The 27339-nt window shown below is 45.1% G+C and overlaps 2 long non-coding RNA genes across 3 annotated transcripts in view; one reads left to right on the forward strand and one right to left on the reverse strand.

Moving 5' to 3' along the window:
- LOC309326139 overlaps positions 1-27339 on the reverse strand; it is a 180544-nt gene that overhangs the window by 73266 nt on the left and 79939 nt on the right. Inside the window, exon 1 of one of the 2 annotated variants that reach the window (XR_014150195.1) lies at positions 3917-4024. The exons of the other annotated variant lie outside the window; for it this stretch is intronic. This is a non-coding gene — a long non-coding RNA (uncharacterized lncRNA). Of the gene's footprint in view, positions 1-3916; positions 4025-27339 lie in introns of those variants that run through there. 2 annotated transcript variants of the gene reach the window in all.
- LOC309326114 overlaps positions 1-27339 on the forward strand; it is a 68460-nt gene that overhangs the window by 3294 nt on the left and 37827 nt on the right. The gene's annotated exons all lie outside the window — the stretch shown is intronic.

Genomic DNA, 27339 nt, shown 5'->3' on the forward strand with positions numbered 1-27339 from the left:
AGGCAGAGCTAGCTGCTCCGGCACCTAGAACGGCCTACGGGGCCAGAGCTAGCCACCTGCGGGGATGCGCCAGCGCATGTCCCAGAGGGGTGCACCAGCAGCAGCACGCACCTCAGGGGGGGCACCGCATGCGGCAATGTCACCCCCCTCAGGGATGACACCTGGGGTGGACCAGCCACCCCCACCTTTCTCCGCTGCTGACTTTTGTCTGCCCACATTGTTCGCATCCTGCCTTGCCTTTGGCAGCATTTTTTCTGGATGCCGTAGGATGCTCTGCATCAGGATGGGAGTAAGGACCTTCCACATGTTATACACTGTGTATAGGCCAGGTACGTGGGACCTTTTGCACTCCATAGGCCTGATCTTTATCTGGCTCCACCTCCCTGGATCAACTTTACCATGCCCAGCCCACCTGTTCAGATCCCTTGCACAGGGGTTCCCAAGTGCCTGAGAGTCATCTGACTCCCGGGCACTTGAGAAGCTCAGTACAAAGAGCTAATCTCAGCACTTTGAGAACCCTGCACAAAGCTGGCTCCCGGGTGCTATGCAGCCTAGGACCCATGTACCTACGGAACCGCCTCTCCTGGTATGCCCCGCGGAGGACCTTAAGGTCCACAAATGACAACACTCTGGAGGTCCCAAGTCGCAAGGTGGTTAGATTGGTCTCAACTAGGGCCACGGCCTTTTCAGTACTGGCCCCGACTTGGTGGAAAGCTCTGTCACAAGAAACCAGGGCCCTGCGGGACTTGACATCTTTACGCAGGGCCAGCAAGACAGAGCTGTTCCGCCTGGCCTTTGGCTTGGACTCAGTCGGACCCTTATGTTTCCCTCCCCTTATGGTTTTGATCTATGGGCTCCTTTTAAAATGAGGATGCATTTTAAATTGCATTTTAAGCTGTATTTTAAATTGGGCTTTCCCCCCCCCTATTATGTTTTTACTGTATTTTTACTGGTGTTAGCCACCCTGAGCCCGGCTCTGGCTGGGGAGGGCGGGGTATAAATAAAATTTATTATTATATTATTGTTATTGGGGACCCCTGTGCAAGCCTGTGCAGCTGATTGAGCAGGTTTGGGCCCTCCTGCCTAAAGTGCAGCCTGCTGCATGAGTGAGTTTGCAAGGGATCATAGAATCATAGAATCATAGAATCATAGAGTTGGAAGATACCACAAGGGCCATCGAGTCCAACCCCCTGCCAAGCAGGAAACACACCATCAGAGCACTCCTGACATATGGTTGTCAAGCCTCTGCTTAAAGACCTTCAAAGAAGGAGACTCCACCACACTCCTTGGCAGCAAATTCCACTGTCGAACAGCTCTTACTGTCAGGATGCTGTCGCATACAGCCAAAGCATGCTTCCCTTGGCCAACGCACATTCATGAGTGCACTTTAAGGCCCCCGATTATACATTGGCAGCCACATCTCTCCTTGCCCCACACCTGACTTCACGTATGGTGTCAAGTGTGGTAGGTGTGGTTTGACTCGCACACCAAATTTGAACCCTGGCAGGCCAGGTTTGGCCTACAGGCTGAAGGTTTCCCACCCTGGTATAGGTGACCAATGCTCTGTATAAGAGTGCCAGTTACTCACATTATGCACTAGAGATTTGAGTGGAACAGGGGGCATCCCTGCATCAGTTCCTGCTAGACTGACCTGAGAGGCAGGGCTATTGTTATGCCAAAACAGTAAGCATCCCCCTTAACCCTTGAAATATAGGAAGCATCTCTTTTCCACTACTGTCGCAACTTGAAGCAATGTGCAGAAGTGTCTTAGACGACATAGGAACATGAGGGAGTCTGCCCATTGGTGGATCACCTGCTTTGCACAGTAGTTCAGTGGCAAATTCAGAAATGTCATGATGGTCACCTCGTCTAAGATTATAGAACTTTCTAAAATTATACAATAATCTTATCATTCTATGATAATAATTAGGTACGCATTGCAATGTTCAATGCAGGTCTCCTGGTGTTGCCTTTCAGCTAGATCTACTATTTTCTGTGCAGATACGTGGGGAATGATTTTGCTCCAATGTCTTCCTTCGGAGTGCTTTCTATGATGTTCCACTGCATGTAAGAGAACTTGCACAACATGCTCCTGAAACTGAAGTACCTTGTGTTTCCAGTGTTTCTAAATGCTTAGTTCTGGAGCATAAAGGGACCCCTGACTATTAGGTCCAGTCGTGGCCGACTGGGAGGGAGCCGGCGTATAGCTTCCAGGTCATGTGGCCAGCATGACTAAGCCACTTCTGGTGAACCAGAGCAGTGCACAGAAACACCGTTTACCTTCCTGCTGGAGCAGTACCTATTTATCTACTTGCACTTTGATGTGCTTTCGAACTGCTAGGTTGGCAGGAGCAAGGACCGAGCAATGGGAGCTCACTCTGTCACGGGGATTCGAACCGCTGATCTTCTGATCAGCAAGTCCAAAGCTTTGTGGTTTAACCCACAGTGCCACCCGCGTCCCTCTGGAGCATAAGGTAGCGCCTATTTCATGGTGATTGGTGAGCCCTAGGACAATGGAGACAGAGGCCCTGCAGGGACACTGCTGCAGCCCCACACCACTGGTTTTTCATGAAGATAGTCCCAAATGCAATCCCTAGCAGCTCTAGGTAGGTAAGGACTCCTACCTGAAACCCGGGATAGCTGCTGCCTGTCAGTGTAGGCAGTACTGAGTTAGATGGGCGAAGGGTCTGGCTCATCATATGGCAGCTTTGTATGTTCCTAAGAAGTTAAACTCTTGAGTTGAGTTGGTATGGCAATGCTACGATTTTTTACAGAAGGCTATAGTGGAGGGAGGCGAGATATTTCCCCACAATGGGTATCTTCCCCCCAATAAGTAGTTAAAAGCGAGTGTGCCTGCATAAAACAAGGTAGGTAATTAAAATTATTAACTATAGTCAAACCCATAGAGCTGTGCAGTGCCAACTGCAAACAAAAGTAGGGCTGAACAAGTCTGAACTTGCCACTTTTTATTAAATCTTATTTAAAGTACTGAAATAAGTGGAGTGTCTGATGAAATATGCAGGGGGTTTAAACATGCCACAGCTGATAGAAAACTATACATGTCTGTGTTTTGACTGGCCAAAGATTCCTCTGCTGAATTTGTAAGCATTATTCTAAAAGGGCCGAATCGGTAGGCTGCGATCCAAACCCCACTTACCAGGGAACAAGCCCCAATGAATTCTAGAGGACCTGCTCCTGAATACACACCGTTATGGTCACACTGGAAAACAGCATCTGAGCAAAAGTTCTTCAGGCCTTCGGTATTACTTAAGGCATCTTACAAACTGTCCTTAATCTGTCAAAATTATCCTGGGCAGATGAAATGACTCTCATCTACGTTCAGAGAATAATGTCATTTTAAGTATGTTGGGCAGATAGTTCAAGATGTTACTATTAGTATATAAAGCCTGTAAAGCCAGTTTCCTTGGGAGATGCCCATACCTCATATATGCCACCTCAGCCTGCGGAACTGGCACTGTCATAGGTTCCACATAACACTCATTCCACACATGTAAGAAATTGATCCTTTAGAGTGGCAGCGCCCACACTCTGGAACTCTCTACCTGTCTTTAATCAATCATTTTAATTGTTTTATTTTATGTTTTTGTAAACTGCTTAGAGATTTCCTTTAAAAAATACTGTGTCTGTCTCTCTCTCTCTCTCTCTGTGTGTGTGTGTGTGTAGAGTTATAAATGAAACAAACGAAAAAGTGGGGTATGGGAAGGCAGCCTAGGCTTTGGTTTAGGATTAGCATTGGGAAAGCAAGATTCATGTGCCTCTCAAAATCCAAAATGTGGCCCCTGATCCAAAAAAGCTGGCAACCACTGCTAAACTTGCACCCAAATATGCATTTGGAGACCCATTTCTTAATTTTACACCATCTGGTAATGGTGGTACTGCTACTATTGCAACTCACCTTAGATCAGGCCATGACCCAGAAGCAGGTCCCAACCCACCAGCTGAAGACCAACGGGTTAGAGTGTGGAAAAACCATTGCTGTATCATTCTAATCCATCATTTTCTCATGCTAGCATTTCCTTAAGCCTTGGGAATATGCTTGCACATGAACTGGGCTGGCCATGTCAGTACATGTCCATGTACTTCACTTAACCTTTTATTTTGATTCACAGATATAGCATGCACACATATTTACTTGAATTGTATTACACAATGGACAATAGCATTTGCTTTGGAAGGGCCAGATCCCGCAGCTGACTGCATGGGCGGTGGCTCTCCTCCACCTGTTCAAAGCCAGCAGACATTCTTACTGATGACTAAACAACACGAGACCTCGAGTCTTTGACATAAGAATCTCATTAATCACACCTGCTTGACACGGGCTAAGATCCGAATCCTGCAGTGTGCATGAAGTGTATCCCAAGCAGGAATTGTGCCCTTATCTTCAGCACCTTAAGATATTATATGGGCACATGGATTTCTTTATTTCAAATGTTTATGTCCACCATTCTGTTTGAGATGGGTCTGCATTGAGCTCAAGAAAATAGGAGAGTCCTTTTGTGCATTTCGAGTTCCCAGTATATTTCATTCCCTTCAAGTGGTCTAGAAATGCCAGGTCATTCATTGTGGCAGGTGTGCCAACTTGAAAACCATATTGGGGAGGGGGGCATGTAAGCCCACCCTGCATAATCAATCACATGATGCGGCACACACCATTTGAATGGCAATGTCCATCAACCTTTGGGAAGGGCCTGAAGGGACCTTGGCCCCTAGAAGTTGGTTCCTATGCATTGTGGCAATTTTGGAAGTAGCTCAGTGTCACTGAGCAGACACTGGTGCCTAGTTCCATATGATGCTGCTCATCTGCCAGCAGGTCTGCTTAGATAACATGTGGAAGGTTCATTCTGCATCAGGGATGGGGAGCCTGTGGTTTTCCAGATGTTCCTGGACTACAATACCCATCATCCCTGACCACTGGCCATGGTGGCTGGGGCCGAGAGGAGTCGGAGTCTAAAGACACGTGTAAAGTCACAGGTTTCTATCTTTGCTCTACAAGCTCTCTCTACAGGCCGGGCAGATGGAAGGACCGTAAACCACTAAAGCAACATTTGTCACCTCTGTGTTTCTGGGAGGGAAGGAGTTCGCTTTTGTCGTACAAAGCTACCCATTTAATTTTTCCTTTCTCAACTTGTCATTTCTCTAGTCTGCAGTTCAGTTCTCCACATTTCAACATCAGTTTGCGTTTAAAAAAAACATCAGCATGAAAATCCATGCACATTTTCACACGCATTTCTCCTAACGCACACATTTTTGAAAGCAATTTCCCCTGATATATGCTATGTATATTAATTCAGCTCTCCCCAACATATATTTTTCATACACATCTGCCTTTATAATCAGTTATTATTGATACCTTTCATTACAACACTAAAAGGGCCATTCTTTGCTTGTGGAAGAAATGAATTTCTTCTGTAATATGCAATAAATGGTTTCCACTGTATTGCACAGGTATTCTGTTTTTGTACACATATTTTGGCTGGAAAGAGGCATCAGGCAGACCCAGGCGTCCAGGGTTCAAATCCCCACTCTGCCAAGGTCCCTGGGTGACCTTGGACCAGTCTCTGGAAGGAAGTGGGGAACCATGTATACTACATTGAACTTGTTGGTGGAAAGTTGGGAATATGTAAATGTAATAATCAATTAATAATTACTTGGTTGCTGAAGTGCTAATTAGGCAGATTTCCATTAAAATGCATACCAAACAAATTTGTCTCCCATCCCTCCTCTGAGCAGTGTGGGCTCCTGGCCAAAGCATAATGTCATTACTAGCCAGACTTTGTCTTACTTAATTTAGGGTTCTCTCTCAGGCTACTGGTCTTCACTTCTCTTTCCCGTCCCAACTGTTCAAAAATATTAGCTGGAAAGGGTGACAGGAAAGGGGAAGGCCAGACAACGCACAGTTTCTTCCCTTGGATGAGGCAATCTGCTGCCAAAGGTCTGCATCCTTCCAAGGAGCAATGGATTTAGTGCTTCAAGCTTCTTGAGATCTTGCCTCTATCAGGTCAACTTGAGAGCCTTTATAGCCAGGCTCTGAATTTGCCCTGAATGCCCAAGGGGTCGAACACTCATCAAATTTGAGACAAGGGAAGTATTTCATAAAAAGGTAAGAAGAACCTGTGAGACGCAGGTGGTGCTGTGGGTTAAAGCACAGAGCCTAGGACTTGCCAATCAGAAGGTCGGTGGTTTGAATCCCTGCAACGGGGTGAGCTCCCATTGCTCGGTCCCTGCTCCTGCCAACCTAGCAGTTGGAAAGCACGTCAAAGTGCAAGTAGATAAATAGGTACCGCTCCAGCGGGAAGGTAAACGGTGTTTCCGTGCACTGCTCTGGTTCGCCAGAAGTGGCTTAGTCATGCTGGCCACATGAAAGCTGTACGCTGGAAGCTGTACGCTGGCTCCCTCGGCCAATAAAGCGAGATGAGCGCCGCAACCCCAGAGTCGGCCACAACTGGACCTAATAGCCAGGGGTCCCTTTATCTAAGAAGAACCTGCTAGATCAGGCCAGTGGCTCTATTATTCCAGCAGCCTGTTCACAGTGGGAAACCCACAAGCAGGACTCAAGCACAAGAGCACTCAGCCCTCCTGTGGTTTCCAGCAAGAAGAAGAGGAGGAGGAGTTTGGATTTGATATCCCGCTTTACCCGAAGGAGTCTCAAAGTGGCTAACATTCTCCTTTCCCTTCCTCCCCCACAACAAACATTCTGTGAGGTGAGTGAGGCTGAGAGACTTCAGAGAAGTGTGACTGGCCCAAGGTCACCCAGCAGCTGCAGGTGGAGGAGCGGAGACGCGAACCTGGTTCACCAGATTACGAGTCCACTGCTCTTAACCACTACACCACACTGGCTCTCCATACCAGCAACTGGCATTTAGAAGCATTACTTAGTGCCTCCGACTATGCAGCATAGGCATCATGTCTAGTCACCATTGATAGCTTTATCCTCCATGACTTTATCCAATCCTCTTTGAAAGCCTTCCAAGTTGGTGGCCATCACTCTCTCCAGTGGGAATGAACTCCACGGTCTAAGTAGGCACTGCATAAAGAAGGAGTTTCTTGGATACCCCCAAATTCTAGTGAGGGAGAAATACTTTTCTCTAGCCACTTTCTGCCATGTCACACATAATTTTATAAACTTCTAGCATGTCACCACTTACTTGCCTTTTCTGTAAACCAAAATGCCCCAAGCACTGCAACCTTGGGCTCATCCACACTTCCTGCCGCTTTCCGCTGGGGAAATCCACTGAATCGGAGCAGTTGTCAATCAGATTTTCTCCAAATTGGTGTTTGTTCCAATTTAGCGCTAAAGAGCAGGTTTTCCAGGGGGAAATGGCAGGGCAAAGAGAAAACTACTTGGACCTGTGCCTAGAAAGCAACAGGACAAATGGGGAAACATTTGGACCCTTCTTTTTTATGCACAGGACGAGCAGAAGTGTGAACAAGCCCCTTTCCTCATAGGGGAGTCACCCCATCCTCTATATTAACATACACACATCCAGGTTAGACTCACTACTTCTTCTTTGGTGATCACTCGTAGCCAAGTAAGATTGTCTTCCAAGAAAATGCTCTTAACTGTGAGTCCGTAAGTGGAGGCCAATTCTGGATCCACACGTCCTTCCACAGTGGGGACATAGGTTTCCGGGTGGGAGTTGATCATGGTGAGAGTTTGCCAAACGTCCCTTCCACTTAGCTCATTTCTCCCTTCCGCCCTGAGTTTGTGCTTCTTCAGAGTCCAGACTCACTAGATTTACCCTGGGCCAGCAATACTGATAGACTGTAATTTTCCCTCCTCTGTACTCTGTGTTTTGCTCAGTAGCTTGCTCACTGAACTATGTTTGGTTCTTTATTGTACTGAGAACTTTGCTGCATGGACTCACTTTCAAGCTTCCATGCTCAGCCAAATAAGTAGTGGTGCAAATTAGCAAAAGTAATTAAAGCAATTTTAAAAACCTGTTATTTAGTTATTTATTTATTTATTTATTTATTATACCCCACCCTTCCCGGTTCAGAAAACCAGGCTCAGGGAGGCTAACAACAAATTTAAAACACTTAATTGTGATACAACAAAAACAGTATAAAATATAGTATAAAAGCGTGAATAACAATAAATTCAACGTTCTAGAATCAGTTTAGGGGGAAATCCATCCATTAAACATTAGATGATCACCAGGGCTAGCTGGCTAAATTAATCCTATTTGGGCCAGCAAGGAGGCCAGGGGAGAATTAGCTGTGGGATCCCAGAGCGGGTAATCTTCATAAAAAGGGGAGGGGGAAGGAAGGAAGGGGAATAAAAGATCAGGCTAAATTCAAATTGAAAGCAAGGCAGAATAGCTCTGTCTTACAGGCCCTGCGGAAGGAAGTTAAATCCTGCAGGCCTCTGGTCTCATGGGACAGAGCATTCCACCAGGTCAGAGCCATCACTGAGAAGGCCCTGGCCCTGGCGGAGGATAATGAGAGCCAGTGTGGTGTAGTGGTTAAGAGCGGTAGTCTCGTAATCTGGGGAACCGGGTTCGCGTCTCCGCTCCTCCACATGCAGCTGCTGGGTGACCTCGGGCCAGTCACACTTCTTTGAAGTCTCTCAGCCCCACTCACCTCACAGAGTGTTTGTTGTGGGGGAGGAAGGGAAAGGAGAATGTTTACCGCTTTGAGACTCCTGAAGGGGAGTGAAAGGCGGGATATCAAATGCAAACTCTTCTTCCTTAGGACCCGGGACCTCTAAACTATGATTATTCACGGACTTTAAGGTCCTCTGCGGGGCGTACCAGGAGAGGTGGTCCCACAAATACGAGGGCCCTGTACAGGCAGCAACTAATTTGCACAGGGGTTGTGTTTCAGACCCATGCGAGTGTTGATGGGCCACACTGTTCCACAAGAAGTTCAATTTTGTCACCCGTGGCTTGAATTAGGAAAATGGGTTTTTAATCATGCTGCATTTGTTAACTTAGCTTACAAGTGCCAGGATTTTTCTGCTATCACCCCTCTGGAAAATTATATTTATGGATATATATTTTTGCAAGACAGTCTTTTGTTCCATCAGAGCTAACTTCCATCAGAACTAACTTCAACTCCACATAGTAAACACACAGTCACCACTTGGGAGAACAGAGCAGGTTGGGCTCAATGATGAGTATATGAAGAAAGTATTTTGGCAACATTCCTGATATGAACTCCTACACTCTGAAACACAGCCCCTATATGTCCTTTGCATTGGTTTTCAAAGGGGGGAAAATACAACAGCCTAGGGACAGATGTGCCATAACTATTTATGGTTTCAAAAGAACAGAACAGGTTTGGTGAGAATTTAAAACACTGTGAACACCAAGAAATGTTCTAAGAGGGGATAGGCATGTTCTAAAGGTGTTTTATACAATCTTCTGGCTCAGAGCCCAGAACTCAGTTGGAACAGCTGTGTTGAGCACCAAGCAACTACTCTTTGAACTTGGAAAAACCTATGATTAGATCTTAGTAGTGGATAGGTGTATGAATGAACAGTAGGATCCTTCTTTCCATGACATCCTTCTACATTTCTCAAGTCTTTGCTGCTTATTATTGAAAGAGCACAGCTTTGTATTGCGGCAGGGGGGCGATATCTTTCACAAGGAACCCATTCCATTTGGATTCTGCTTTTCTAGCATCTATAGGTCTCATAGCTCAGCACGGAGCCTCTCTGATCAAGGTGGCCTCAGGCATGGTGTTGGAGACCCCAGGAAAACAACATAACATTGGGCTGACATACAGAACAGGATGCATGCTCAAATTTTGTTCCAGAACGTGGGAGGGATGGTCTGGAAGTAAGGGAAATGGTAGCTCCATTGTCAAGGTGAGACCATGTCCTGGCAAGGTTTAGTCCCAAAGCATCAGTTCCCTCCTGCAAAAGTGGAAGGCTGGATCAGTTGAGTTGGCCAACGTGCAGAAATATATGGAATCTGAGCAATTCTTGAATGCTCTGGGAAAATTTCCAGAAATCAGAACAGGTACTTTATATGGTGCTGCCCCTAAGGATGATTTGGAAACTACAGCTGGTGCAAAAGAGGGCAGTTAGGTTCCTCCGTGCAGCATCCTACTACAAAAGTATAACACCTGTGCTAAAAGAATTGTGTTGGCTGCCAATTTAAGGCTTACTTATGGACTTATAAGGTTCTGAGCAGCTTGGGCCCAAGCTACCTGAGATAATGGCTCCTCTTGTACAGAACTGCCTGTTGATCAAAATAATCAAGACACCTTGTTAGATGTACACATCCAGCAGAAATTCATCTTAATGGGGCTTGAAAGAGGCCCTTCTCCACCATGGTACTTGCCTTATGGAATTATCTCTTTTTGGAGGTGTGGTGGGCACTTGCAGTGTTGCTGTTTCATTGCTTATTAGAAACAAATCTCTTAGTTCAGGCAGCTTAGTTCTCAGGTAGCTAATTCTTCAGTTTAATTAACCTTTCAGTGTCTTTTTAACATATATTTTAATATGCTGCCACTGTGTGGTTTTATTGTATTGCTCTTGGTTTTGCAAACCACATTGTAAGCATTCTGGTGAATGGCAATGATTTTAAATTTTGGTACATATTTTTGCTTGGAGAAACATGCTGGAAATGTGCAAAAGTACAAATTTTGAAGGACAGCTGTATTTTGGTTCATGTATTTTTTCAGGAAATGATGTAGGTTGTTCACATTAAAATTAGTACATTTTAATTTGTCCCTCACTCCTAGAGTAACATTGAATGGGAACTTGAAGTCACAATATATTGTGAATATATTGTAGGTGAAATGATTACACATGCATACTTCTCAAAGTTCTCTTCTGTGAATTAGCAAATCTTCTCCAGATATTCTCCAGCTGGGTGCATACTTTAAATTCCACATTGACATCAGCACCCAGTGATTTTTCAGAACCAATCAAGTCCCGCCAATATCTGAAAAGTCACAAACAACAGTTCACAGCACCAGGCAGCTGGCAAGCAGCACTCCTGACACCACCCTGGGATCCTGTGGGATGAAGGATGTGATATACATTTTTAAAATAAGTAAAATCTGGCTGCTGCAGCAGGACAGCAGACTTGAAATGGCATTGGGGCATTTTGCAGTCACTTTTTTCACTTAACTTGTCAAGAAACGTCCCCTACGATAGGAGGCAGAAACGAAGCTGTCAAATTTTGCATTCTGAAATTCAAACGTCGAATTTCAAGGGTACATTTCAAAGTCAAAAAAAGGTCAAGTGTCAAGTTTGAAAACTTGTTAAATGTTCAGTCTTTCTGAAATTTCATTTGGCATCTAGAATGCGTCACGGTCCACTGAAAAGCATGTTCAGATGGATATAGAAACAAGTGACTCGATCCCTGATGGCTCTACAGTTTTTTCTCTTGCCCTGGACGAGTTCTTAAGTTAGCAAAGCACCATTCTTGATGCTTCTGTGTGGTAGCTTTCCACAATCCTTGTTCTCAAGGCTGCTTCTAAAGATCAGTGAAATCCAGCAAAAGTTAGTAATTGATTCTCATTGAAATAAATAGGGCTTAAGTAGTCATGACTGGAAGAGCACTGAGCCCCCTCTATCCAGCTCTGCTAGGTTCTGTTGGTCTACCACTATGTGTAGGAAGGTGCCATGGAACTGCCCCTTCTGGCTGCCATATGTGCATGCAAATGGAACTGCTGCAGGCAGCCGAACCCCCTGAAATGGTCTTTCAGGGGGAAGGGGTTGGGCTGAACCAGATCCCAAGCAACCCAGCCACCATCACATGTCCACCTGCCACTCACCTTCCACCCTGGCCGTCAAGCACAGCAGAATTGGAGGGTGGAGGGGAGTCATGACTGCTGCCTTAATCACACTTCCAGTTTTCCGTGTCGCCTTTTCCATGTCTGATTTTTGCAGATTGTGCCCCAAACCTCTGCTTGCTACCACTGAAGATGATCTAGCCTGATTCATGCTTGCAAAGGTTTAAGATGAACCAAAAGGCACTGTGGATTGCACCCATTGGACTATTGTGGCCTCGGGAAGATTTTGCAACCTTGTCAGGTGCCAGCAAAAGAATCTCAGCAAGCTGACATGCCAAGATTTACACAGGAGGGTAACCGCAGGTGCTTATTTTTTTGTCTCCTTGTAGTTCATCAGCGTCACGCAGCTGTTGGCTCATTCTGCAAATGTGTCAACTCTTGGAATAACAGCAACTTACGTAGGTTGGATGCAGTGCCAGGAGATAAAGAGTTTTACAGAGCAAAGTCATAAAGCATTGAGGGCACAAACCTTGTGGTAGTTAAGGAGACTTCCCACTTATCTATTTGTTTAGATTTTAACACACCTGATCCTGCAAGTTCCAGGTGGGTAACAATGAAGGTAACAGAAATACAAACAGCAAATACATGAAACATTAACAAACATGAAACTCTCGAAGGTGTGTGTGTGTGTGTGTGTGTGTGTGTGTGTGTAGGTTTATCATGCTGGCAAGAGCTGTGATCCTGGTGTTCATGGCATGCTTACAACCCAAATTCTACTGTTGAAGAGACCTTCCAAATATAACCAATATGCCCTTTTAATAATTGACAATAATTTATTTTTAAAGTGGGGGAATAGAAGTTAATAGGCCAACACAAGCCCCCAACTTGTGTTAAGGCTATTTGCATTATCCCCAGTCCAAATATTCAAACCCACAAAAGGGAGGAAATGCAAACTAAGCCATTAGAAGTTATTTGTGTGACAATCAATGTGCATTTTGCGGTTCGTATAAAATCCATTTTTGAGCAGAACTCGTGGGCTCATCCATTATAGGTCACTGTGCATTTCAGCATGAGTTTCTGTCGGTGTTATATAGTCTTTCCTAAGATACAAGGATACCTGGGAGTAGTTTGCATAATGCTTTGTTTCTGCAGATCCCATGATTTTTCCCTCTTCTGGAAAAAAACTTGCTTTTTTTCTACATTTGGGCTAGCCTTGGGCACATACTCATATGTAAGGAAATGCATCTGAACCAGTAGACCATAAATGCATCTTGCAGCAAGTTTGGAAATTATATTAGCCCAATTTAGACATGATGGAAAAACATTTTTTCACAATATGTGACTAAGGCTGTAGGAGCCTTGAGTTTCTCTGTTGTTGTTGTTGTTGTTGTTGTTGTTGTTGTTGTTGTTGTTGTTCTCCTCCTCTTTTGCATGCCACAGTTCCCTGTGATGTTCAAATTCAGGGCACTATGGCTGATTTAAACTCTAGTTCAGGGCTGGGGAACATGTGCACTTCCAGATGCTGAATTCACACTCCATCAACCCCAGCCAGCATGGCCAGTAGTGAGGAATGATGAGCACTGTAATCCACAACATCTGCAGGGCCAAAGGTTCCCCAGCCCTGCTCTACTTTGTGAACAAACCAGGATCCCAAACCTGAATTGAACCTGGTTTTTTGTTTCCTATTACACCTGAACTCAGACCACTGAATACAAAAGTAACCCAATGGCATAGTTTAAGGATCATGCCAGGGACCAAATGTGGCCTTCAAGGCCTTTCTGTTTGGCCCTCAGGACTCAAGCTGCACACCTTCATCAGCCTTAATCTCCATGAATTTGTCTAACCCAATAATAATAATAATGTTATTACTTATACCCTGCCCATGTGACTGAGTTGCCCCAGATGCTCTGGATATAGAGCTTCCAATGTAATAGAAAAACAAAGCAAAACATCATACATTAAAAACTTCCTGGTGCAGGGCTGTCTTCAGAAAGTTGTGTAATTGTTTATCTCTTTGACATCTGCTGGGAGGGTGTTCCACAGGGCGAGTGCCAGTCATAGCTGTCAACTTTTCCCTTTTCCTGCGAGGAATCCTATTCGGAATAAGGGAATTTCCCTTAAAAAAAGGGAAACGTTGACAGCTATATGCCATTATGGAGAAGGTCCTTTGCCTGGTTCCCTGTAACTTCACTTCTTGCAGTAAGGGAACTGCCAGAAGGCCCTCAGAACTGGACCTCAGTGTCCAGGCTGAATGACGGGGGTGGGGACATTCTAAGTCAGTGGCCGTCACGGCCTCCCGTGGGACTGAGGACATCATTTTAACTATGTGCCATATAAAGCAGCTTCATTGGAGGTCCCCAAGTCCCAGCGTTATGAGAGATGAAGAAAAACTTTTCTCCACTTTTTCCTAACTTGCATATTTTTTAAAACTTCTGTCACTGCATCTCTTAATCACCTTTTCTCTAAACTAAGAAGTCCCAAGTGCTGCAACCTTTCCTCATAGGGTGGTTGTCTCTGAATGTCGCTGAATCCCAGGTGCTGAGAATCACATGTATGGAAAGGACTCTTGCACTCAGGTCCTGTTTTGGGGCTTCCTATGGGCATATTGTTGGCCACTGTGAGGAGAAGATGATGGACTAGGTGTTGGGCTTTGGCCTGATTCCACAGGGCTCTTATATTCTTACTAGCAAAACTACACATGCTCCACTTTTTCTCAAACACTAAGCAGCAGATTTTTTCCCAGCTAACAAGCTTAATTCTGGAACTGGTTGGTGAAAACCCCCAATAATATCAGAAAATGGGTATTTCTAATACAGGATTGGACTGTTGGCTCATTCATTTAGTAAGAAGAATGGAGAGCCAGCCTCACGAAGATCTCTCTCTCTCTCTCTCTCTCTCTCTCTCTCTCTCTCTCTCCCTCTCTCTTTTTCTCAATTTGTTTCTGACACAAACTGAAAGCTGAGATCATCTATATGACAATTAAAGGATATAGACTGATTCCTGAATGCTCTTTAAAGATGAATTACTTATGGATTCCTAAAGGCCCTCATCCCCTTCTTGCTATAATCTCTCAATAAGTACCGCTGTCTATGTTGTTCAATGTTTGACATAAACGATTTGGAGGCAGTATATATTTCATCTTGGTTGATACAAGAAATTACAAGTGGACTAAGAGCTAGTGACAGAAGCTGACTTATCAAAGGTTTCTTAGGTACATAAACGAAAAATAAGTCACCATTCTGCTGCCCCTCCCAAAAACTAAATTCCTTATTTTACAAAAGGCCGTATAATCCTTTCATTTTCAAACAAATGCCACAGCACCGTTGTTATTCTAACTTAAGCTCACATAAACCGTACAATGAGGAGCATGTTTAATGTGTTTTTTAATAGCCTTGTTTGAAGGACTTCTTACTGACATCACATTGCTGGGGAGATCCAGAGGGGATTACTTGTGTCAACCCAATCCAGTGGTTGGTAATTGTAGCACAAAGGAGCGATCCAAGAGGCTGAGCTAACACAGCCACGGCAGAGCAAAGCCTGTATTTATTCCTGCCTTGATAAAAGCTAAGAGAGAAATTCAACAAACCTAAACCACTAAATTAATTGGCACTAAAAGCATGTAATAGTTATTTAATCTATTAATTTTTAGTTGAATATTAACTAGGGTGTCTGCTATGACAGGTATTTGACCTGTGCAGATAGAATGGACGGGGACCAGCCTTGTAGGCAGCTTTCAAGTGAACAAAAATAATTAGTCGGCAGGAAAGGGTGACAGCATTCTTCAGCAGCTACCTGGCAGTCTAAGATTTTTATTTGTATTGACTTTCTGGGGCCAGACGTCTTATGCTTGACACAGCCTGTTCCTCAGCAAACGGAGGGAATTTCAGATCAAGCTGGGCCTACTGCTATTTGGCCACTGAAATCCCTTGCAAATATTGTAGCACCATCTTCTCTGCCTCCATAGAACTAAATATGCTAAGGCCTGGTTCACACATGACACTAATAGGTTTTTAAACTATGGTTTATGACTTACCCATGTTATGTGTGAACAGGGCCTAGCAGCCTAATTGTAGCTTATTAACTAGGGTTGAAGGTCACTCATTAACCAAGGTTTGTAACTAGTTTATAAACCTTAATTAATGTTAGCCATAGCTTAGTGTTACATGTGAACCTAAACATCTTCCTTAACTATGCTTCAAGAATCATCACCATCTCAAAAGCTTGAGCAGCAAAATATTCAAACTACTCTCAAGGCTCCGCTGCTCTCGTTAGGGTTTTTAATTGTTCTGTGTCGTAACAAACCAATGTTTAAGTGATCATCTGCCAGACATCTCAGCTTTAACTATGGTTAATGTTAACAATGGTTAAGATTACCCACGGTTTAGTGTTATGTGTAAACCAGACCTCTATGTTATAGAGTAACGGTAAAGGGTAAAGGGACCCCTGACCATTAGGTCCAGTCGTGGCCAACTCTGGGGTTGCAGCGCTCATCTCGCTTTATAGGCCGAGGGAGCCAGCGTACAGCTTCCGGGACATGTGGCCAGCATGACTAAGCCACTTCTGGCGAACCAGAGCAGTGCATGGAAATGCCGTTTACCTTCCAGCTGGAGCGGTACCTATTTATCTACTTGCACTTTGACGTGCTTTCGAACTGCTAGGTTGGCAGGAGCAGGGACCGAGCAATGGGAGCTCACTCCGTCGCGGGGATTCGAACCGCCAACCTTCTGATCAGCAAGTCCTATGCTCTGTGGTTTAACCCACAGCACCACCTGCATCCCTATGTTATAGAGTAAGGCCAAGACAAATGTGGACTCCTGCTGTGGCAGAGAGCCTGGAATTGGTGTACGCTCTGTATTTTAAATATTTTGTTTTCACATATGGCCTTTCCCATGTCTAGCTTCATTGTGTGGTGGAGAGATATATTTTCAAAGGGTCGGATTCAACTAATCCATTGCACTAGCAGAAGTTAGTGCAAGGAGTTCTGCTAGTGCCATGGCCCCCACATGGCCCCTGTGCCTCCCCTAAATCTGCTCTAGAGTGCTTGGTATTGAAGCAATGTAGCCAAACGGGGCACGGCTGTGCTTGGTTCTATATTAAAGCACTGAGGTTATCAGGTACAGCTGTTTCATGGTTAGTCTACCACTGCCACACCCATGCAGGTGCTGAAGTGCTATATGTTTGTCTGCTTTGTAGGTTAGATACAATAACATGCACAGCCTATGCCCATTTGCTTAGAACTATAAGAACTTTCTAGGATCAGCTGTGTACTAAGCCGATAGCCATATCTTTCCTTATCTAAATAGCATTCGTAGCACCCCACCTATTGAGTCTAAGCACGTTATAAGAAGTTATGAAAATTAACCATAGGTTCCTGTACAAAAACATGAAATACATTACATGCTGTGAATTCGTGCTTAGCAATCCATATGGCCAAACTGCAGCCAACAAATTATTAACAACCACATCTGTGCAGCAAGACAGCAGCAGCATCAGATGTCTGGTTTTCAACTGGACCATTTCACACAGATTGTTTCTGCCCCATGTGATCCTGAATAAAAACCCCACCCTCCACTAAGCTGGTATTAGTCTCAGAATGAAAGCTCCCATTGGAACCAATGGAAGCTCCTGTATTGGCATCAGGGCAATGTTCTCCTAAAACAGGGGTCAGCAACCTTTTTCAGCCATGGGCCAGTCCACTGTCCCTCATACCATGTGGTGGGCAGGACTATATTTTGGAAAAAAATAAATGAACAAATTCCTATGCCCCATAAATAACACATAGATGCATTTTAAATAAAAGCACACATTCTATTCATGTAAAAACACCAGGCAGGCCCCACAAATAACCCAGAGATGCATTTTAAATAAAAGGACACATTCTACTCATGCAAAAACATGCTGATTCCTGGACCGTCCATGTTAAATTCTGGGCGAACATATCAGACGACACAGCGATTCTTCAAACAGCTCTTGTTTATTCACAGGCCAGAACAGAACGGAACTGAAGGGTTCAGCCAGCCTGCTTATATAGAGGTCCACTAGAACGCAACAGTAACCATTTTCTGTAACTAGCCAATCACTGAACATCACTTTTGATCCCTTATTTGCATATGTGGACCTGAACTATCTACAGTATCCCCCTGCTGGCCCAGGGTGAGAACTTCAGTACATAACAGACCGGGGGCCAGATTGAGAAGGCGATTGGGCCTCATCCGGCCCCTGGGCCTTAGGTTGCCTACCCCTGTTGTAAAACCTTAAAGCAAGGATGTGGATCCTGTGGCCCTCTAGATGTTGCTGAACTCCCAGCTCCCATCACCCAGCCTGGCCAATGGTTAAGGATGATGAGAGTTGTTGTCCAACAAAAGCCAGAAGAACACAGGTGCCACAATATTGGCCTTAAGAAATCCTTTGTGCATTATTTGCTTCAGGCTCCAGTTCTCTCCCTTTCCTCCTGTATTGATTTTACCCCATAAATGAATTTTATGAAGGAGGGTAAAAAAGAAGAAAAGAAAAAAAGAGGCATCCGCCAGGTAAAACCTATTTAACGTGGGCACACATGTTTATGAATCAGATAAGATTTGTATGTCTGGTAGGCGGTGGCACTAAAAGCTTTCTATGTCACGACATCAAAGCAGCCAAGAGATGAAAGGCCATATTTGTGCATCATAAATGAGATTTGCATATTGTGATACTCCAAGAATCTTTCATTTGAACAGGTGGAAAAACAGGGAAGCAGGGGCACCCACGTGAAAACAAAGCCTTACTTGCGGTTGATGATTAAATTTTTATATAGCTTTGATATAACCACTGCAATTAAGCCTGGGCGATGAGCAAGGACTTGTTTTGCCCTTTAAAAAGGTACACATTGTTTACTAATCCCTCATTTTATATGATGAATCTATCACCATCTAGGCACAGCTGCGACAAGCCTTTTGAGAGGACGGGTTTCATCCCATGTAACAAATTTCAAACTTTTCATCTCTTTCTCTCTTTCCAAAAAGAAGCAGCAGCTTCTACTTGACAATTGAGGCTCAATGAATCCGCGAGGCGCGTCATTTCATAAACGACTATTTCCACCTTTTGTCAAGATCTGAGACGAGGTGTATACAGTGTAAACATGAACCCAGGATCTTTTTACCAGTCGAAGTTGGCCTTGAAAGTGACTGTGGAATGTGCCTTGATTCAAACTTATTGAAATTTTCACTTTGTCTCTCCCCCCCCCCCATCCCAAACTTCAAATATTCATTGCTGCTTGTTCTTCACCCTTGAGAAGGAGGAGGGCAAAAAGACAAATGACTTTAATTAAGAATTAGTTATGAGTGAATGAGTCGTCTCTAATTATATCAAGAACCTTTTAAACAGTTTCACTCAGGCTTATTTGATTTCTTAATTACTGAAATAAGAAAAGTCCCCCATACAAATTGCGTTGGCTTTGGAAACAGAAAAAGCTGTCACGCCGTTGCTTATTGTGGATTAACCGATCATGGACTGAGAGAAGGCGGCGCCGCTTCCAAAACTGCATCTTTGTTAAATGCATCTAATGGAGTAGATCCTTTCCTATGAATGCTATATGTGAGTCAGGTGCCAGATGACTATGTTATTTTCACTGTAGCAAATTAGCACAGCTACCATTCCAAAGTTGGATACATGTTGAATTTTATATTTCAGTAAAAAGGGCAAAGCTGCTGATGGATGAAAACAAACTCCAAACCGATAGATCTAACCACAAATCAAACATAAGCTATATCCACATGAGTGGCTTAATTCTGAAATCCTGGAGAGCTACTACCAGAATGTAGACCATGCTGAGCTGTTAGAGAAGGGCTGTAGTTCTTCTGTAGTGGCAGAACATTTGCTTTGCACACATAAGGAACCAGGTTCAATCTATGGCATCTTCAGGTAGAGTTGGGAAAGGCAGCTGACTGAGAGAGCTGCTGCCACTTAGGGTAGACAATATTTAGCCAGGTGGACCAAGGGTCTGCCTCAGCGCAAGGTGTAAGGCAGCTTCCTACTCAGCATTCCTTTCCTATTTACACAGAAATTGGATGTCATTACCAACGCGGGTGGCGCTGTGGTCTAAACCACAGAACCTAGGACTTGCTGATCAGAAGGTCGGCGGTTCGAATCCCACGACGGGGTGAGCTCCCATTGCTCGGTCCCAGCTCCTGCCAACCTAGCAGTTCGAAAGCACGCCAAAGTGCAAGTAGATAAATAGGTACCACTCTGGCGGGAAGGTAAACAGTGTTTCCGTGCACTGCTCTGCTTTGCCAGAAGTGGCTTCGTCATGCTGGCCACATGACCCGGAAGCTGTACGCCGGCTCCCTTGGCCAATAAAGCGAGATGAGCGCCGCAACCCCAGAGTCGATCACGACTGGATCACGACTGGTCAGGGGTCCCTTTACCTTTACCTTACTATAATTTAGATAGCATGCATTCTGCCAAACATTGGCCCAATGACCTGTGTGTCTGCACAGTCTGTTACCCAGGTGCCATCTGTTGATGGGCAACTTCAAGACCCCTGTTCTTTAATTTTTAAAACTGGGGTCTTCAAAATATAGCTGAACAAATAACGATATCACCTAACTGTGGTGTGACTCAGTAACAAGCCACTTCCTACCTGCCTATACACCAATCCTGGGACAGGGATATCTGGATAGATCAGCTCTTCAGGGTCAACGGCACTATGGAGATCTGCTGAAGGGTCCTGCTCCCTTTGCTCCTCCTCTGAGGAGACCTCAGGTCAGGTTCAAGGTCTGGGCAAGTACAAACCCTGACAATTCTACTGGAGGGCACAGAGGGAGAGAGGGGGGGGTATTTATGCAGTTACCATCTTTGGAGGTAGCTGCACATTTCTGCATAGCATCTCCTTTGGCCAAAGTCCCATTCATTTCATTGTCATGCTTTCCATGACCCATAATCCTGGACCCTGTTTGTGTCTGTATATATAGATTTCCTGAATTCCTAAAAAAAAATTGTAGAGTTTTCTGCTGTGTTACTAGTTTTCATGTTTTACTGATATTGTTTTTCTGTTTTTATGTCTTACACTGCTTAGAAATTGAGCTGTTTGTGAATGTTTTAAATAAATTAATTAATTAAATGGGGTTTGGACACGGCAGATGCACATGCAGTGGTACCTCGGGTTAAGTACTTAATTTGTTCCGGAGGTCCGTACTTAACCTGAAACTGTTCTTAACCTGAAGCACCACTTTAGCTAATGGGGCCTCCTGCTGCTGCCGCGCCGCCGGAGCACAATTTCTGTTCTCATCTTGAAGCAAAGTTCTTAACCCAAGGTACTATTTCTGGGTTAGCGGAGTCTGTAACCTGAAGCGTCTGTAACCCGAGGTACCACTGTACATATCATACAGGCATTCACTATCTCATGCAACTCACAGAATGAAAAAGCTAGCCAAGCATTAGAGGCCATTCCCCATTCAGCATCCTTGGGAGCCGTGCTGCTGTATTTCAAGGTGTTCCCAAAGCAACTGAGATTTTCTTGATGCTCGACAGCCATCTTTCCCTCTCCGCACAAGCGTGCCTCTCTTTTCTGGCATCCCCTTGCCCACAGTCCAGTGACTTCATTCTCTTTTCCCGCTACCTCCAGTGGGGTCTATAACGGCAGCCCGTCTTGTGGATGTGAGGCTTTTCCATGGTTCCCTTGGGAGTCTACCAATTACATTCTTTCAGCTAGACAGAGAAGGTCAATCGAAGGAAAGGCTTAAAACATTCCCCCTGCCCCCTCCCCGCCACCCTTCCCTGTTTCTCTGCAAGATGCCGGCAGAGTCACTGCCTCGGATTCCAGCTCTTATCAGGCCGAAGCGTGTGAGATTTCATCACATTTACTTCCATCTCTCTCGTATTATAGCTGCGTGGACGGATAGCAATCCCGGAAGAATATAGAGGAGAGGGGAGCCGGAGAGCAAGATTAGCATCAGGAATAAGTGTTTTTCTTGGCATGGCTCTAGAATGCCATTTGGGAGATAGAATGCCCTTGCAAGTATTCTCATCCATACAGCAGCAGGACCCAAGCCTTGCCTCTTGTGAACATAAGAAAGAGCTTACAGACAGAGGTGAACTGTTGTCCACTAGTCTCAGACAGCACTGCATGCATGTGGTACATTACAGTGCCATCACATTGGGGCAGATTGTAGCATCATTATTACACCATTACACACAGGTACATTAACCACCCATTATTTATTTTTTATTATTATGCATTAAGTTTCTATACCACCCTACATCTCAAGATCACAGGGCAGTCTGCAATATACAGTGGTACCTCGGGTTACATACGCTTCAGGTTACAGACTCCGCTAACCCAGAAATAGTACCTCGGGTTAAGAACATTGCTTCAGGATGAGAACAGAAATTGTGCAGCGGCAGTGGGAGGCCCCATTAGCTAAAGTGGTGCTTCAGGTTAAGAACAGTTTCAGGTTAAGAACAGACCTCTGGAATGAATTAAGTACTTAACCTGAGGTACCACTGTACTGTGTATATATGTGTGTGTGTGTGTGTGTGTGTGTGTGTGTGTGTGTGTATATATATATATATATATGCAGGTTTTGGTGTCCTCGGGTGTCTTCCCGTGTAAAAGTTGGGGTGTCTAGGCGACGTTTCGACGAGGTCTCACTCGTCATCTTCAGGCTGGTGCTTTCGGCTTCTTGTTACTGGAACAGAGCAGGATCTCAGTGTTTGAGTTCCTATAAATACTGTAGAGGGGGTGTGGTGTATAGCCTCCAATGTTCTGGGCAGAGAGGAAGTTCCCAGGCTAGTGTGCCTTTTCTTCTTTTGTTCCTTAATTACTTGAGAGATATCTTGAGTGATTTCTTGAGTGATATCCTGAGTACCACTTAGGTGGGTCATTAGGTGTGGATTAGTTGCTAAAGTCTTTGTGTCTTGACCTCTTGAACTTTGTGAAGAGTTTTCCTGAGAAGATGGCTGTACTGTACTTAGTTGTGCTCTGGCTTGGCTTCGTGTATAGGGGCGAGCTGTGGTTTTGTGGCTTGTGTCAGCCAGATCTGTGTAGGGATTGCAGGGGGGTGCAGCATCCGGAGGTGCCACCATGGATTGGCTACTGGATGGTGTCTGTAATTCATCTGTGGAGAGGGTCTGGGTTTGGGTCTGGTGTGGTTGATTGGTGTTGGCATTCTGTGTGCCTCTGGATCTGGTGTCAGTTTTTGTGGGGAGGGCTAATTTCCAGATGTCTGGCAAGCGGGATGTGTCGTCACGCTTGTTCATGTTGTGAGGGTGTTGAACTTCCTCTCTGCCCAGAACATTGGAGGCTATACACCACACCCCCTCTACAGTATTTATAGGAACTCAAACACTGAGATCCTGCTCTGTTCCAGTAACAAGAAGCCGAAAGCACCAGCCTGAAGATGACGAGTGAGACCTCGTCGAAACGTCACCTAGACACCCCAACTTTTACACGGGAAGACACCCGAGGACACCAAAACCTGCATTCCTGTACCCGTGAAAATCTACGAAAGCACATATATATATATATATATATATATATATATATATATATATATATATATATATACACACACCATAATAACAAAATAAAAACAAAGAACCTCACCACACACAGTTTAAAAGGCCATATGTTTTGAAGGCGTCAGGCGAGCCTCCCTGGCGAGAGCATTCCACAAATGGGGAGCCACCGCAGAAAAGGCCCCGTTCTTGTGTTGCCACAAGGCCTCAGATGATGATTGCAGTGTCTGGGTCGGTTCATATGGGGAGAGGCAGTACTTGAGGTATTGTGGTCCTGAGCTGTTTGGGGCTTTATAGGTTAAATCCAGCACTTTGAATCGCGACCTGATACTAATTGGCAGCCAGTAGAGTCAGACCAGGATTGGCATTATATGCTCAAACCGTCTTGCCCCAATGAGCAACCTGGTAGCTGAATTCTGCACCAGTTGAAGCTTCCGAACCATCTTCAGAGGCAGCCCCACGTGTAATGTTTTGCAGTAATCTAACCTAGAGGTTACCAGAGCACAGATGACAAAAGCTAGGCTTTCCCTGTCCAGATAGGGGCATAGCTAGGCTACTATCCGGAAATCACTCTGTGCTACCAAGGCCACCTGAGTCTCAAGTGAGAGCAAAGGATCCATGAGAACCCACAAGCTACACACCTGCTCCTTCAGAGAAAGTGTAACCACATCAAGAGCAGGCAACCTCTCATCCATCCAGTCTAGGGAACCGCCCACTAACAGTGCTTCAGTTGGTTGGCTCTCATCCAGTCCATTACATAGAATCATAGAATAGAATCATAGAGTTGGAAGAGACCACAAGGGCCATCGAGTCCAACCCCCTGCCAAGCAGGAAACACCATCAGAGCACTCCTGACATATGGTTGTCAAGCCTCTGCTTAAAGACCTTCAAAGAAGGAGACTCCACCACACTCCTTGGCAGCAAATTCCACTGTCGAACAGCTCTTACTGTCAGGAAGTTCTTCCTAATGTTTAGGTGGAATCTTCTTTCTTGTAGTTTGGAACCATTGCTCCGTGTCCGCTTCTCTGGAGCAGCAGAAAACAACCTTTCTCCCTCCTCTATGTGACATCCTTTTATATATTTGAACATGGCTATCATATCACCCCTTAACCTCCTCTTCTCCAGGCTAAACATGCCCAGCTCCCTTAGCCGTTCCTCATAAGGCATCGTTTCCAGGCCTTTGACCATTTTGGTTGCCCTTCTCTGGACACGTTCCAGTTTGTCAGTGTCCTTCTTGAACTGTGGTGCCCAAGGCAAGACAATGGTCCAGCATATCCACTGCCTCACCTGCAGGTGTAAAGGAGAAGTAGAGTTGTGTGTCATCAGCATATTGCTGACAATGTACTCCAAAACATTGGATAACCCCATAAAGATCTTAAATAGCATGGGGGATAAAACTTAACTCTGAGGAACCACAGACTGAAGGCTCTACTGGGCTGAAGATCACTTCCCAAGCATCATGCTCTGGAAACAACCATCTATGTAGGACCAGAACCACAACAAAACATTGTCACCCACCCCTAACCAGGACAGCCGCTCCAGAAGATACCATGGTTGATGGTATCAAACACCGATGGGATGTCAAGGAGAATTAACAAAGACACATTTCCCCTATCTCTCTCCCAACAGAGGTCATCATACAGGGCGATAAAGCAGTTTTTGTGCCCAAACCAGGCCTAAAACCTGATTGAAATTGATCTAAAAAATCAGTTTACTCCAAGAGGATCTGGATTTGGCCTGCCACCACCCGCTCAAGAATCTTGCCCAAGAAGGGGAGATTGGTAGCTGGCCGACTGGCATGCAATGAAACTATTTTGATTTTTATAAATCGGGGCGGGGAGATTGGGTGAAAATGCCCTGTGAAAATTGGATTCAGTTATGGGTGGCTAATGGGGGCAATCTCCAAGAATGTCCCTGGAAATGACGTTACATCATGTCAGTCCTGTATGGCAGAGGTGGGGACATTTTTCAGCCCAGGGGCCACATGTCAGGCAGGGAGGGTGGGGCAAAAGTGGGATACTGTCCGAAGCTAACAGTAATTCATTTCTCTGCTCACTTTTGCCTCTCACCCTGAGAGAGGCAATACAGACCATGGGCTCAGAAAGGTTCCCCCCTCCTGCCCTTTATGGCCTAAACCTATGGCTTGTATCTCAAGGGCTGCTCGTTCTTATATGAACCTGCCAATACACTGAGTTCATCTGCATAGACCTTTCTCCAGGTCCCCACACCTGCAAAGGTGGGAGGAAACTGGATGTCCCTGGATGCCACGCCGTTTGTAGAATCTCTTGCCTAGGTCCACACACCTGGCACCAACAATTATGAGTATTAGGCATTAGGTTGTATTTTCCCAGGCACTCAGGTTCAGACTGTTCTTGTTTTATTGCTTTCTGCTTTCAGAGCTGTGAATTGTTAGAATTTCTCAGCTGCTGTGCTGGGAATCTTTTTTTAGTGCTCTGAAAAAAAGTTTTACCCTGTTGCTATTTTTGTTGGGTCATTGTTGGTAATTATTTCTTTTATGATCATTGGTTTTTATGATGCTGAGCTGCCTTTTAAATGTTTTGATGAGGTAGTGTGTATATTAAATAGGGTAGGGTAGGGCAGCAAGTAAGAGCTGCAATATCTGTGGTATATATTTAAAGCAGTATCATACCATTTGAAACAGCCATGGCTTCCCCAAAAGAATCCTGGGAACTGTCATTTGTTAAGGATGCTGAGACCCCTGTTCCCCTCCCAGAGCTACAATCTCAGAATGGTTTAACAGTCAATCCACCTCTGCAGGAAACTCTGAAACTTGTAACTCTTTGAAGGGAATAGGGGTCTCCTAACCAGGTGTGCCAGGGACGTGGGTGGTGCTGTGGGTTAAACCACAGAGCCTAGGTTCAAATCCCCGCAACGGGGTGAGCTCCCGTTGCTCAGTCCCTGCTCCTTCCAACCGAGCAGTTCAAAAGCACGTCAAAGTGCAAGTAGATAAATAGGTACCACTCCGGTGGGAAGGTAAACAGCGTTTCCGTGCACTGCTCTGGTTTGCCAGAAGCAGCTTAGACATGCTGGCCTCATGACCCTGACCCATGACCCTCATGGCCGGCTCCCTCACCAATAAAGCAAGATGAGCGCCGCAACCCCAGAGTCGTCCAAGACTGGACCTAATGGTCAGGGGTCCCTTTACCTTTACCTTTAACCAGGTGTGCCAGGTTCTGCACCACATTGTGAGTGCCTGGTGTAGGCCTGTGGCATCACATGGTGGGCCTGTAGCATCACATCCAACAAGGCCCATCAGAGACACAGAAGGAGGCCCAACAGGGCACGTCACGGCCTCAGCCCTGACAGAGGCCCTGCAGTGGACACCACGGTATCGGAGAGTGGTAAGGCAGCTGGCAGCAGCAGGTAGAGGCCAGGCACCCACAGTCAAAATTTTGTTGGTGCCCAGGCACCTAGGGCCCTGCAGAGATGGCGCCTGTGCTTCTAACAACTCTCAGCACCCTTAACAAGCTACATTTTCCAGGATTCTCATTTACATTTCTGCAAACTTAGGGCCTGCTGATTCCTCCCTGCCCCCGCCCCCATTTATGTATGCGCAGTGTCATTTTGGCTACCTAACGATTGGCATATAAAGTATTGATATGGGAGAAAATGGTAATGATAGAGAACGACAGAGGCAACAGGAGCACCCGACATCACTAAATTATGTAGCATGGAATACTTAAAACATTTTCAGGGAAATGGAGCAATAACAACAGAACAGATCTAAAATTCCTCGCTGTTTTTCTTTTTTCTTTTTTGGCCTGTGTTCAGCTTCCCTCTTGAAACGTTCCTCCATTCACTGAAGCACAGTGATATTATCACCTAACTATGTCCTGATATAATAGGATGCATATAGTGACACATCTGAATTTGTGCACGCTTACTTTGGAGTAAGCCTCATGAACTCAGTGCAAATTATGTCTGCATAAACATGCACATGAGTGTGCTATACATGAGATAAGCATCACCAGGCCAGTATTGGCTACAGAGAACCACCACTTGATCTTATTTACAGAAGTCAGTGCTGCCGTGAAGTCAGCCAGTAGCAACAGAGAGCAGCTCTGAAGGACCAGTGACTCCAAAGCTGAATGCCAAACATTTTCAAAACAAACAATT

The sequence above is a fragment of the Podarcis erhardii genome (genome assembly GCF_964252035.2).
Source record: "Podarcis erhardii genome assembly, chromosome: 12".
In the NCBI taxonomy this organism is placed as follows: Eukaryota; Metazoa; Chordata; class Lepidosauria; order Squamata; family Lacertidae; genus Podarcis; species Podarcis erhardii.